Source organism: Pinus tabuliformis, chromosome X (assembly GCF_031772625.1).
Source record: "Pinus tabuliformis cultivar Carrire ecotype Pingquan chromosome X, CPIR1, whole genome shotgun sequence".
NCBI classification, from domain to species: domain Eukaryota; kingdom Viridiplantae; phylum Streptophyta; class Pinopsida; order Pinales; family Pinaceae; genus Pinus; species Pinus tabuliformis.
Window position 1 is genome coordinate 517,017,563 of NC_142308.1, and position 12,493 is coordinate 517,030,055.

Sequence of the window (12,493 nt, forward strand, 5' to 3'; positions counted from 1 at the left end):
CGCAGACCACACTGCTTTCACTTTGTTGATGTATCCTTCAACATTACCTGTCATAACATAAACATAGGCATAATACAAGTATACAATATCAATTCATATCCACATGATACTGACCTCGTATATTTTCGTGACTACTCTTCCCAATTGATTCCTCGTAAGACCAGGAACCTCTTCATGTTTTTCTCCTGCATAAGCAATCATTCCTCCACAAGAATGATCCCTGACAACCCTGTTAGATAGTAACATAGATACATGGATACATATATACATATATACATATATAAACGTCAGCATAAAACAATCATGATCCTGTCAGACAATGACATACATACATACATGTATACATATATAAACATGAACATAATCATGATCATAAAATAATCACCAGATAACATAAGGTCTAGGTTAAGAGAACCTCCTTATTTATGCACAAGCATTGAGAGCAATAGTTTCCAACATAGCCAAAGCATATGACACCTCAGATCCATTTACTTTACCTTTTTCTGGTTACCTTTCTCATGTTTGCACTACTTTTGTCCATTTACCACAATGGACCCAACCAGTCCAACCGACTATCATAGTCTTACCTTCCGCTGCGCTTACTCATACACTTAGCTTCATTTAAATCTTACATTAACTTTCGAGTACCACACAGCTCTCCCCAAGCTCCGTCAACTTTCCTCTTTCCCAACCAATTCCCAAGACTCAAAACATAAAAGGCAAAACAAGAAACAAACAAGAAGAAGACCATAAAAACCAATAACAACATGACTCCGCAAACAAAGTGGTATGGCCATACACCAGACATAAACGAATTTGTAAATCAAGCTCAACAATTCATAAAAGACCAAAAAGCACAAGACTAACAAAAAACACCATGACACAATCCCCATGGTTCCCAAGGAAAGCTCAACCGAGCCTTCTTTAAGATTTCAAGGCAACCTCTCTTGCCATGCAACTTCCTGCATCATGCTCACACATGTCAACCACATGTTCCAAATATCAAGACAATCATATTTATCAATTTGAAATCAACTTTTACAAACAATCATGTCATAATCCATAGTCATTAGACATAATGCTACAACTATCAACTACATTCAAGTACATATCAACTGTCTCAACACATACATGTTAGTACAATCATCTTAAAACAAATCATTTGAACACATACTCATATTAAGCAATTCATCAATCATTCAACCACTTGCAAACATACCATGTTAAATAAATCAATTAGACGACATAATAGGCACCAAACACTCAAATACCAAATAGACGACATAATCAACTATGAAACACCAAGTATAATACATAAGCAAACTCATACCTTAGTGTATCTCAAGGGAGGCTATTTTGTCTGCATAATCAATCTAGTTAGTGAGATATAACTTTACAACATGTCAACTCAAGCACTCATAAGATCATGATATCCATAACAATAGCTAACTAACATGTTTACATCGTAAACTCATACACAATTATCATTCACACATATGCAAAGTCAATCTAGATTAGTATGACACCATCTCACAAATATGTCAGTTCATACCTGAATATCGCAACCATAACCATCTGCATAGGTCAAACTAGGTTAACACAATACATATAACATCAAGATCTTCAAGGCAATGAACATAACCATCATGCATATGACCAATCCAAATTATAACATCAATATCTCAATTAAATGACCCTAATCATCAAGTTAATAGCATATAACAACAATAATCTATATATCATACTCATCAACAACATACAACATAATCATCAGGTTATCTAATATAAAACAACAATAGCAATGCATACAACTACAGGTTACTATCATTCTTGACTATTTGACACATGTGCATATAACCACACTAATCATCTAACATCTATCACGAATGTAACCATAACATCAAATACATGTTCATAAAACTAATGTATATAACCCTAAGGCACATAATAATCCTTAACTTACATACCTGCGTGCCAAACATACACTACATGTATGATGATCTGCTCTTATCCCAAAGTATAATGCTGCAACCTTATTATTATGATCTGCATCCCTTGCTCTATCTCAACTAGCTCATTAGCATCATAAAAACCAATAGCATCATGATGACCTAAATTGCATACAATGACTTCACAAGGCATGTTTGACCTACTATACATGCATAATCATAACCAAGACCATACATGCATAACAACTGCATATACACACATGAAAATTGAGTACCAAACCATATACACATCATTTTAGCTAGAGTCCATTCATCAACGAATGACCATATCATCTACATAAACCATGACCTCATGCATGACAACAACCGTTACTCCATTGTTCACATTGCCACGTGCAACCAACAATATGCATAAGCAATGCCAAACCAATTACCAATATGCATAAACACATGTAGTCGAACATAATCGATCAGTTCTTGTAATCAACCAACAAGACTGATGCATGTAATCAAAATATTCAAAAATGTAACCTAACATACAAGGATGTAAGTAGGTATCATGAAATCAACAAGTAAGCGACATATAATTCATACACAGTTAGTCACATGTTCCAAAAAATAAGACGTCATGTCTATTAATTTGAAATCAACATTCACCAATACTAACAACCTATAAGCATACCCCCTTACTATTCATGGTTTACACTATGGTAGAAGGAGGGAGCTACTATAATGGCCCAATCTCCAATGTCCAATTATAGAAATGGGATCTCCAAAGCTCTACTTAATTTAACCACACTTGAAAAGAAATTGATTTTTATTTCTCATTCATTTGTATGAAACTAAGTCAAAAACATTGCACTTATTCCACTTGTAACATAATAACTAAAAACATGCCACTTTTCCATTTCCTTACATGCAACTTTTCAAATTCCTTGCATGCAACCTTTCAAATTCCTTACATGCAACTCTTCAAATTATTTGCATGAAAATAGGCATAGATCAGATACATCCATATTATCATACTACAATACTATCCCATCCAAAAAATAACATTTTCTTCAAACAATTACCATACTTTTACATTTTATTCAAACAACTACTATACTATTACATTTGCATGTAAGCATTTCTTCAAACACTTTACATGCAAACTAATATAGCAAACTATTTGCATAAAAGTAAGCATATATCAACTACAACAATACTATTACACATCAATACTATCCCCAACCACAAACAACATACTCATTGGGGCATTTTATCAAACAATTTGTATGCAATTAATCATTGAACCATTTAAGCATTTCATCAAACACTTTGCATGCAAACTAATATAGCGAATGATTCAATGCATATATCCTAAATTGTAGTAGTACAAGTTATGGAAATTGAACCATATGATCAGTGGTATTTTACCTCACTACAGTTCAAGTTTCAGTTTCTGAGATTTCATAGATGAAAAGTTATAACAAAAATACCAACACAATCCTATTTGGTGCACAATTCTAGGAGTATCCAGAAAGCTCGATTTACACTGGTCATATATCCTAAAATATAGCGAATAAATGTCTGAAATTTTTATCACAATATAAGTGGGATTTCCTCTCATTGTGGAAAAAAATTTCAGCTCCTGAGAGTGCCCAGAATAAAAGTTATAACAAAAATGTTAGTGTGACCTATTTGAGACCTAATTTTAGGAGCATTCAGAAGGCTCGACTCCCTTTGCTCATATCTCCTAAAATATTGTGACCCAATATTTGAAATTTCTACCACATAATCATTGGTCTTTTCCCTCAATGTGGATGATTTTTCAGCTTCTGAAATCCTACAGAAGAAAAGTTATTGCATAAATGCCAATGTGACCTGTTTAAAGGTGCATTTAGGAAGGTCATCTTCCTTAGAACATAATTCCTAAAGTATTGTGAACCAATATCTGAATTTTTTACCACATTATCAGTGGGATTTACCTTCAGTATGGACAAATTTTAGACTTCTAATATTCCACAGAAGAAAAGTTATAACATATATGAAAAAAAGGTCTAAAATTTAAACCTTTGTTCTTCATTTCACCTATGATAGAGCCCACCCAGTCCAAGTGTTTGAACCATGCTCTAATACCACTTTGTAACAACCTCCGGGTAAATGTGCATATAAACAACATAATAGGAACATAAATAAAATAAACATATCAGCCATCAAAATCCATATATACATCAATACATTTGCACATGAAAATCAAGGGAATGAATTTTTTTCATTAATAAATGCAATGAACCAACCGGAGATGGGACTACCATGTTCCACCCAACCATAGATTGGTTGAGCCAAGTCTCTCTTCAGCCAATCACCCCCGTGCCATATTCCAAGCATGAATGTGGGATCTCATAGAACACATCAATCAAAACTCATTCAGGGCTTCTAGAGGCCACCCACCTCAACCCATCAAACAATGATTCCACCTCACGGTCAGACATCACCAAAAACCATCATCAGATTGATCTCCATCCAAGCCTTCTAGGGCTTCCAGAGCATTTGTCCAACCAAGGCTTCCAGAACTAGTAACTCAACCCACAACTTATACAGGGCTTCTAGAGCGTTTGTCCAACCAAGGCTTCCAGGACTAGTAACTCAACCCAAGCTATTACAGGGCTTCCAGAGCGTTTGTTCAACTAGGGCTTCCAGAGCATTTGTTCAACCAGGCCTTCCAGGACTAGTAACTCAACCCAAGCTATGGAAAAATGAGAACCAACCAAAACAAAGCAATGAAAGTAAACCCACAATCACTATGGCTATCTAGGAAATGGCAAGGCTAGGCAATCCACTATCAATCTCGGCCATCCTCCATGCCAATGACAGATCATAACCAAGAAGCCACATGCATGTGTTATGCATGCCAAAACTAGTGAAGAAATCATACATGCAACTCGGTACCTGCAAGAAAATCTGATGTAGTTGCTGATGCCGATGCCTTCTTGCGCTTTCTTGCTCTTCCTTTGCCTTCTTACTCCAAGAATTCAAGTATGCCACACCCTCCAAGAGTGTTCCAAGAAAACTCTAAGTCTCCAAGAGTATGAGAGAGAGAGGGAGAATAATGAGAGAGCTCCAAAACTGAACCGACCAAGTCTTGCCCACTGATCCTCATAAGCCTTTTTGTTAATGAGGCCTCTACTTTCTTCATTTTCCATTATTTTCCTTCAATTTCCTCCTCACATGCAACATGTGACCTTTCATCTTCCTTTTATCCTAATTTCCATTATTTTCATAAATAAATGTGCCAAAATACCTTTTTGCCTCTTTAATGCCATAGCCATTTCCTTTTCCAATTTCCTTAACCATAAACAACCAAATGAACACCCACTAGGATGTCGTACCCAACATTAATCTTGGAATACATGTCCCATAATTCATGGTATTTATATATTTTCATATGGAATTTTCACCAGGGTTGTTACAGTAGTAGCTACAGTGGGCTCTGGACTCCCCTTAGGGTGGAGACAATGGGCTCTACATTCCCTGTAGGGTGGAGATAGTGGTATCTCGCTTCCTAGTTGAAGGTGGAGTCATTGTGCTTTGGATTTCAAGTTAGGGTGGAGTCATTGTACTATGGATTCCTAGATTGGGGTGGAGACACTATGAGAATTATTAATTGGTATCTAAGATTGGAGATGGTGTGATCTCTAGATTCCCTATATTTAAGGGTGGATATGGTGCGATCTTTGGATTCCCTGTATCTGAGGGTGGAGATGGTGGGATCTCTAGATTCCTTATTTTAGTTGATTATTGTGATTTAATTATTTTGAGCATTCATCCTTAAGCTCTGAATTTGGCTCGAGTGTGGTTAACTGAAAGAAAGATTGCATTGCAATCATCCTGAGGTTGGGTGGAGAGTTAGGGTTTGAATCTCAGTTACCAAGCTCATCAACGATACAAGATAAGTGGTATCTTTATGTTATTGTGGTGGTTACTCCATTGTGATGTCATCTTGTTGATTAATGGAATGCTCTTACTCATTGTGTAATTCAAATGAATGCTTTAATGTTAATTATGCATGCGTGGGAGGCTCAATGCTCCCAGTAACTCTGTTATGATTATGAAAAAAAAACCATGTCTTCCTGAGTGGAATTCTATAACCTGTTATAATGGTCGAGGACGTCTTTGTATGAATATATGTGTGTGTGCACGATATATAAGCCCAAGCATCAGGGGGCAATCGTGATAATATGTGAACGCGCATATCACGTAATCTCTAGAGAGATAGTTGTACATATATGGCTAAGGGTCATGACATTCGTTAACGAAAACACACACACACACATGCTAATGGCCACAACGTCCGTTAACGAAAAGACACACACACGCTAAGGGCCATGACATTTGTTAACGAAAACACACACACACACACATATAGTTATGTGTGATGCCCAGGCGTAAACTAGAGTTGGTAATTGATAGAGTGGGATCGTCATTGAAGGGAACCTTGAAAGGGGAATTGGAACCCCCAGAAGATTCAAGTTGTGTCAAGATAGCCAAAGAACCGAGCTGAGATACGTGGAGTCGAGGGAGACTTTGATAAAAGGCCCCAAAATTATTCATGATAGAGAAATGTTGGTTTACCAGTGAAGTTAGAAGGTTAGTGGGCCCCAAGCCTTAGAGGCCACATGGACAAGATGATGTCATCTCAAACCTCGGGGAGATCTCGTCACGGAAGTGCACAGAGGGAAAGGGCCAAGATACATGGTTGAGGGAGATGGAAATATCTTTGATAATTGACAACAAAGGAAGTTTGCCTTGGACCTTGGGGTCTTGAGACCTCATGGAGTTTTTATGTCCCGACTGTGTAACATGGAAGAGAGTGCCAATATGGAGTCGAGATGAGAAGTTCTTATGTTCTTTGATGTGGATTCAAGTTTGTCTCGCCCCGGGGTCATTTTACAATGTATTGTGTGCCATTAGCTAAGGAAAGAGTCAAGGTTAAGATCTGTCATAGCGACAGGTGATCGTAATTCAGATTAAGGGGTTGGATTTGTGGGCCCCAACTAAGTGTGGCATGGAAAGTGGTGTGGGTTGTCACGTAGGCACCATGTGGGGATCACATGGTTGTGTTTGCTGACATGGAAAAGGGTTGTTGGTCGAATCTTTGAATGGCCACAACTTTTGATCCACAGGTTGGATCGAGACAAAATTCATATCGTGGAAGGCTCTTTCCAAGCTAGGCACAATGGTAGTATTAGTTTTTAGATTAAAAGAAGTTGGTAGTTGAGGAATTTTCTTACACCATTTTGATGACAAGACTATGGAGTTCGAATTTAACAAAATAACACCTTCCACTGAGCTGGTTTAAGCTAAGTTGGTGGAAGGGGGCATTACAGAGTGGTATCATAACAAAAGGTTCAACATTGGACCTCTAGAGATAAACCAAGGTCCTAGCACTTGAGGGATGACCTGTTAGAGAGTATGATAGTCAGCATATGGATTGATGATGTGTGATGCTTGTGATATATATAAATTGTGTATATTGATTTTGATATAATTATTGCTTCTAATGGACATGTTGACATGAGGCATGATGTTTCAGATGTATTTGCACCATCAACCTTGTAGTAACAAGCCAAGGTGATGATTGAGATTACCATTGATGACATAAGAAGACGCTAAAGAAAAATAAAGACCAAAAAAGAAATGAACAACAAAATGGTGTAGTATAGCACTAACAGGTAACAACATGCGTCTAAGGAAGAATCAGTTGAAAAGAGAGGAGAGGCGGGCTCTCTTGATTGGATGAATAAGTTGAGAAGTCGGAAGGTTGAGTTAAGGAGTTGTAAGGTTGAAAATGAGAGGATTGTTAGAGTCCATGAGAAACAAGTTGAAGTAAATGCAGTCATATTGAATCCTATAGGATTTGTAGAAACAAAAGCAGCATGAGCTAGGAGCCAATTACAAGTTCAAGCAGAGTTCTTAAGGACAAGGAAGACAAGAGTTAAGGACTGATGGTGCAAAAGGCAGCAGATCCAGGAAGAGGCACAGACAACCAAGTGAGGATACAATGAAGGAAGGTACTCTAATGGGTACTCCAGAAAGGAGGACAAACACCCATGGGCAGTAATCTGATGCCACTATTAGAAGACACCATCATAGGAGAAGGAGGGGAAAAAACCACATCCTGAAAGAATTTAAGAAGGAAAAGCCTCCTACATTTGACGGTGAGGCAAAGAAAGCAGAGGATGCAGAAGCATGGCTACTTGGGATGAAGAGTTTTTTCAAGGTCCATAATTACTCTGAAAATATGAAAGCAAGAGTGGCCACCTTCAACTTGAAGGACAAGGTTGATAGTTGGTGGGAGGAATTAAAGAATATGAAAAACATTAGGGAGAAAAAGTTTTCTTCAAGGGAGTTTGAAAGGAATTTCAGGAGAAAGTACCTGTCCAAGATGTACTACAATGACAAGGCCAAGGAGTTATATGAACTCAAGATGTGGCAATTGTATAATGATGAGTACACCACAAAATTTCTAGAGTTATTGAGGTATGTCCCTAACTCAAGGATGAAAAGGCAAAATTTTAGAGGTATATCAGTGGGTTGTCACAGTCATGCAAAGACCGAATTGAGTTTGATGCCACAAACTCTTGAGGACACAATTAGAAAAACTAAAACATTGTTATGAACAATCTAGGCATATGCCGGAGTACATGGCAGAGTGGAAATTAAAAGGAAACCTCAAATTTAAAGGAAAGAGCCATAAAAATTTGAAACAACAGTCTGTAGAGAAGGGAATGAGAATGGCCATGGTTAACCGAAATGAATCCCAATAGAGGTTCAACGTTGTTAATAAGGGTTGATTAACTCAAATTGTTGGAGAAGAAAACAAGGGCTACAGAGGAGAGTCACTAAATTATTGGGATTGTGGTGGAAGCCATAGGAAGAGGGATTGTCCCCAACACAAGAACAATGGCCTGAGGACGTACAACACACAGGAAGCTGAGACGGTTCAAGACATGGATTAAAATGTACCGAGAATCTACATTGTCGTGAACAACAGACAAGTTGGGCACCAGGCATCTATTAATTAGATGGAAGGTATGATTTGTAATTTGAGTATCTATATTTTAATTGACACATGATCAAATTTTAGTTATATTAGTCCAGCAGTCGTTGAAAATGTGCTTTGGCAAAGGAAGTGCACAGGATATTGTGGTTAGTTCAATTAGCCATAGGGACAAAAAGGAGACTGTAGCACATGGTAAAATCATGCCCATTTGTGCTAAGTGAGGTGCCTACAAAGATGAATTTTAACTTATTACCACTAGGTGCATATGATGCATTGCACGGGATGGACTAGTTGGTTTTTCACCGAATGAAAGTTGATTGTTACAAGAAAATAGTTGAGTTCCTCATTGAGGTTGGGGAAAGAAGGGTACTGCAAGGGAAGTTGAAGCCCATATCAATTAGATTAGTTACAATAATGCATGGCAAGAGTAATTGTCAGAAGGGGTGCAAATTATTTGTTGTTCATGTAACCACAGCTCTGGAAGCAACAATAATAGTGATATATTGGAACACCCAATATTGAAGTAAATTTTGGATGTGTTTCTGGAATAAATTCCCTGTCTACCTCCACATAGAGAAGTGTACTTCTCCATAGAGTTCTTATCCATGACATCACAAGCATACAAGGCTCCTTATTGAATGAACACTTTAGAACTAATGGAGTTGAAGCTACAACTAAAAGAAATGTTGGACAAAGGTCATAATAGGTTGAGTGTGTCACCTTCGGGGACACTGGTTCTATTTGTGAAGAAAAAAGATGGAACTCTAAGGCCATGCATAGATTACAGGTAATTTAATAAAGATACCATAAAGAAAAGATACCCCTTGTTGTGAATTGATGACTTATCCAATCAGTTGTGAGGAGCAGCTATCTTTTCAAAGATTGATCTTAGATTAGGGTACCATTAGGTACATATAAAAGATGAATACATCCACCAAAAAACATTTAGAATGAGGTATGGGCATTATGAGTTTGTAGTTGTGCCCTTTGGGCTTACTAATGCCCCTTTTATTTTTATGTGTTTGATGAACAATGTTTTAAGTCCTCATTTGGACAAATTTGTACTAGTATTCATGGATGATATCTTTGTTTATTAAAAAAACAAAGAGGAGCATAAAGAGCACTTAGTTGCAATGTTACAATTATTGAGGGAACATAGGCTTTATGCAAATCTTAGCAAGTGTGAGTTCTTCCAATCTCAAATCCAATATCTAGGACACATAGTCTCAAAGGACGGGGTGGTTGTTGACCCAAGAAGGTTAAGGCAATCATGGAATGGCCAACACTAAGAAATGTAGTGGAAGTTAAATTGTTTATGTGACTAGTAGGTTACTACAGGAGGTTCATCAAGAAATTCTCTAAGATTGGTCACCCAATCATGACATTGCAAAAGAATGGGTGTAAGTTTGAATGGACAACAAAATGTGTTGCAAGTTTTGAGTAGCTAAAGCAGTTGCTTACTCATGCACTGGTTCTAAGAATAACATACTCAGACAAGAACTTTGTGGTATTCACAGATACTTACAAAGAATAAATTGGTGGAGTCTTAATGTAGGAAGTCCAAGTGATCTATTATGAGTCCAGGAAATTAAATGAGCATGAGCAAAATTACATGACTCACGATTTAGAATTGGTTGCCATTATCGATGCATTGAAGATGTGGAGACATTATCTCCTTGGAAGGAAATTCACCTTAATGATGGACCATAAAGGTCTGAAGAATTTATTTGACTAGCCAAAGTTAAATGCCTGACAAACTAGGTGGCTAGCCTTAATTAACAAAATTGATTTTGAAATTAAATATATAAACGGAAAGGAGAACAAAATCGTTGATGCACTAAACAACAAGTTACAACTATCCCATACAGCAGTAGTGAGTTCATATGGAACAAATATGCGAGAAAAGATTAAAGTGGTCTAACAAGAGGATAAGAGGTACCAAGAAATAAAAGAGGTTTTGCAGCAAGAGCCCGAAGGTGAGAGGACTAACAATTTATTCCTCTCAATGGATAGGTTGTTATGATTTAAAGGCGGGATGTATATTCCTTGTGAGAGCGACTTGAAGAGGCTTTTGTTAAATAAGTTCCATAAAAAAAACCTTATTTTTTCCACCCAGGGTATCAAAATATGCCAACAACCATCAAGAGGTTGTATTATTGTCTCGGCTTGAAAAGGGATGTGGTTGAATTTATTTCCAGATGCATAGAATGCCAACAAGTGAAGGTTGAATGCAAACATCTAACAAGATTGCTACAACCAATCCCCATTCAAGAATGGAAATGGGAAGCGATTTCCATGGATTTTATTACAAGTTTTCCAAGGAAAACCAATCAAAGAAATGCCATCATGGTTGTGGTTGACAAATTGAGCAAGGCAACTCACTTCATAGTTGTAATATCCACTTATGCAGTGAGTGATGTGGCTCAATTCTTCATAAAAAAGATTGAGATGTTGCACGGGGTACCCAAGAAAATTGTCTCAGATCAAGATGCAAAATTTAATTCAAAGTTTTTGAAGGGACTGTTTGTTATTCTAGGAATAGAATTAGCCTTTAGTATAACATACCATTCACAAGTAGATGGGCGAACTGAGAGGATGAACATAGTGTTGGGGGACATGTTTAGGATGTATGTTATGCACCAACCAAGGAAATGGGAAGAGTTTATTCCACTAGTGGAGTTTGTTTACAACAATGGATACCAAGAGTCCTTGATGTTGAGAAATCTATAGGGAAATAGTTAGAATGATTTCTCTTATACTTGATAACTAATTGTGATGTCTTTTTACTTTTTCTTACTCACTAGCTTCTTATCTTATTATTATGTTGTTCTTATCATCAAACAACTATCAAAACAAGAAGATCAACAATAGACAAGAACATAGGATATAGGCTGCAAGCCAAGGTCAAGACCTCTCCACTTAAGAGGAAAACCCACAAATCTCCTCTTCTTATAGATTCTTTAATTGACGAATTCCGATACCTCTAGACCAAGAACAAGTCCAACTTTCTATATGATATGCTTCCTTTTTCCAAGTCAAACCCCGTCAAATCTCTTCCAACAACACAACTTTGATCACTAGCAACAAAATTTCAGCCTCTACTACAGGTCTAAAATTTTCGACCCTCCCAACAACAACTGCTTCCACACGTGTGTGAAATTATTTCAGGCTTCCAAGACTTCTTCAGACCTTCACTTGACTTTCTCCTTATTCTAGGGCTTGAGGATGACCTAATGAGCCTTCCTTCGACCTTCTTTCTGCATTTTCTCCAAGTTCTATCCTGCAACAATAAAAACCTAACACACCAGCAGAAACCCTAACTCCCTTCCTTCGCATGTGCAAAGAGAGAGAGAAAATAGCCCAAACACTTGATCTTCGTCCTTCTTCTTCCTTCACTAGCCTCTTTCTTCTTCTCCTTTGCTTACTTGATGAGAGAATGAATTGTGTTCCTATGAGGTTGAGTTCCCTCCTATTTATAGACTTCCAAGGTGGATGA

At 37.3% G+C, this 12,493-nt stretch overlaps 1 pseudogene; it reads left to right on the top strand.

Moving 5' to 3' along the window:
- The first annotated feature begins 8,235 nt into the window (after window positions 1-8,235).
- Window positions 8,236-12,493, top strand: part of LOC149140954 (uncharacterized) — a 30,395-nt pseudogene continuing 26,137 nt past the window's right edge.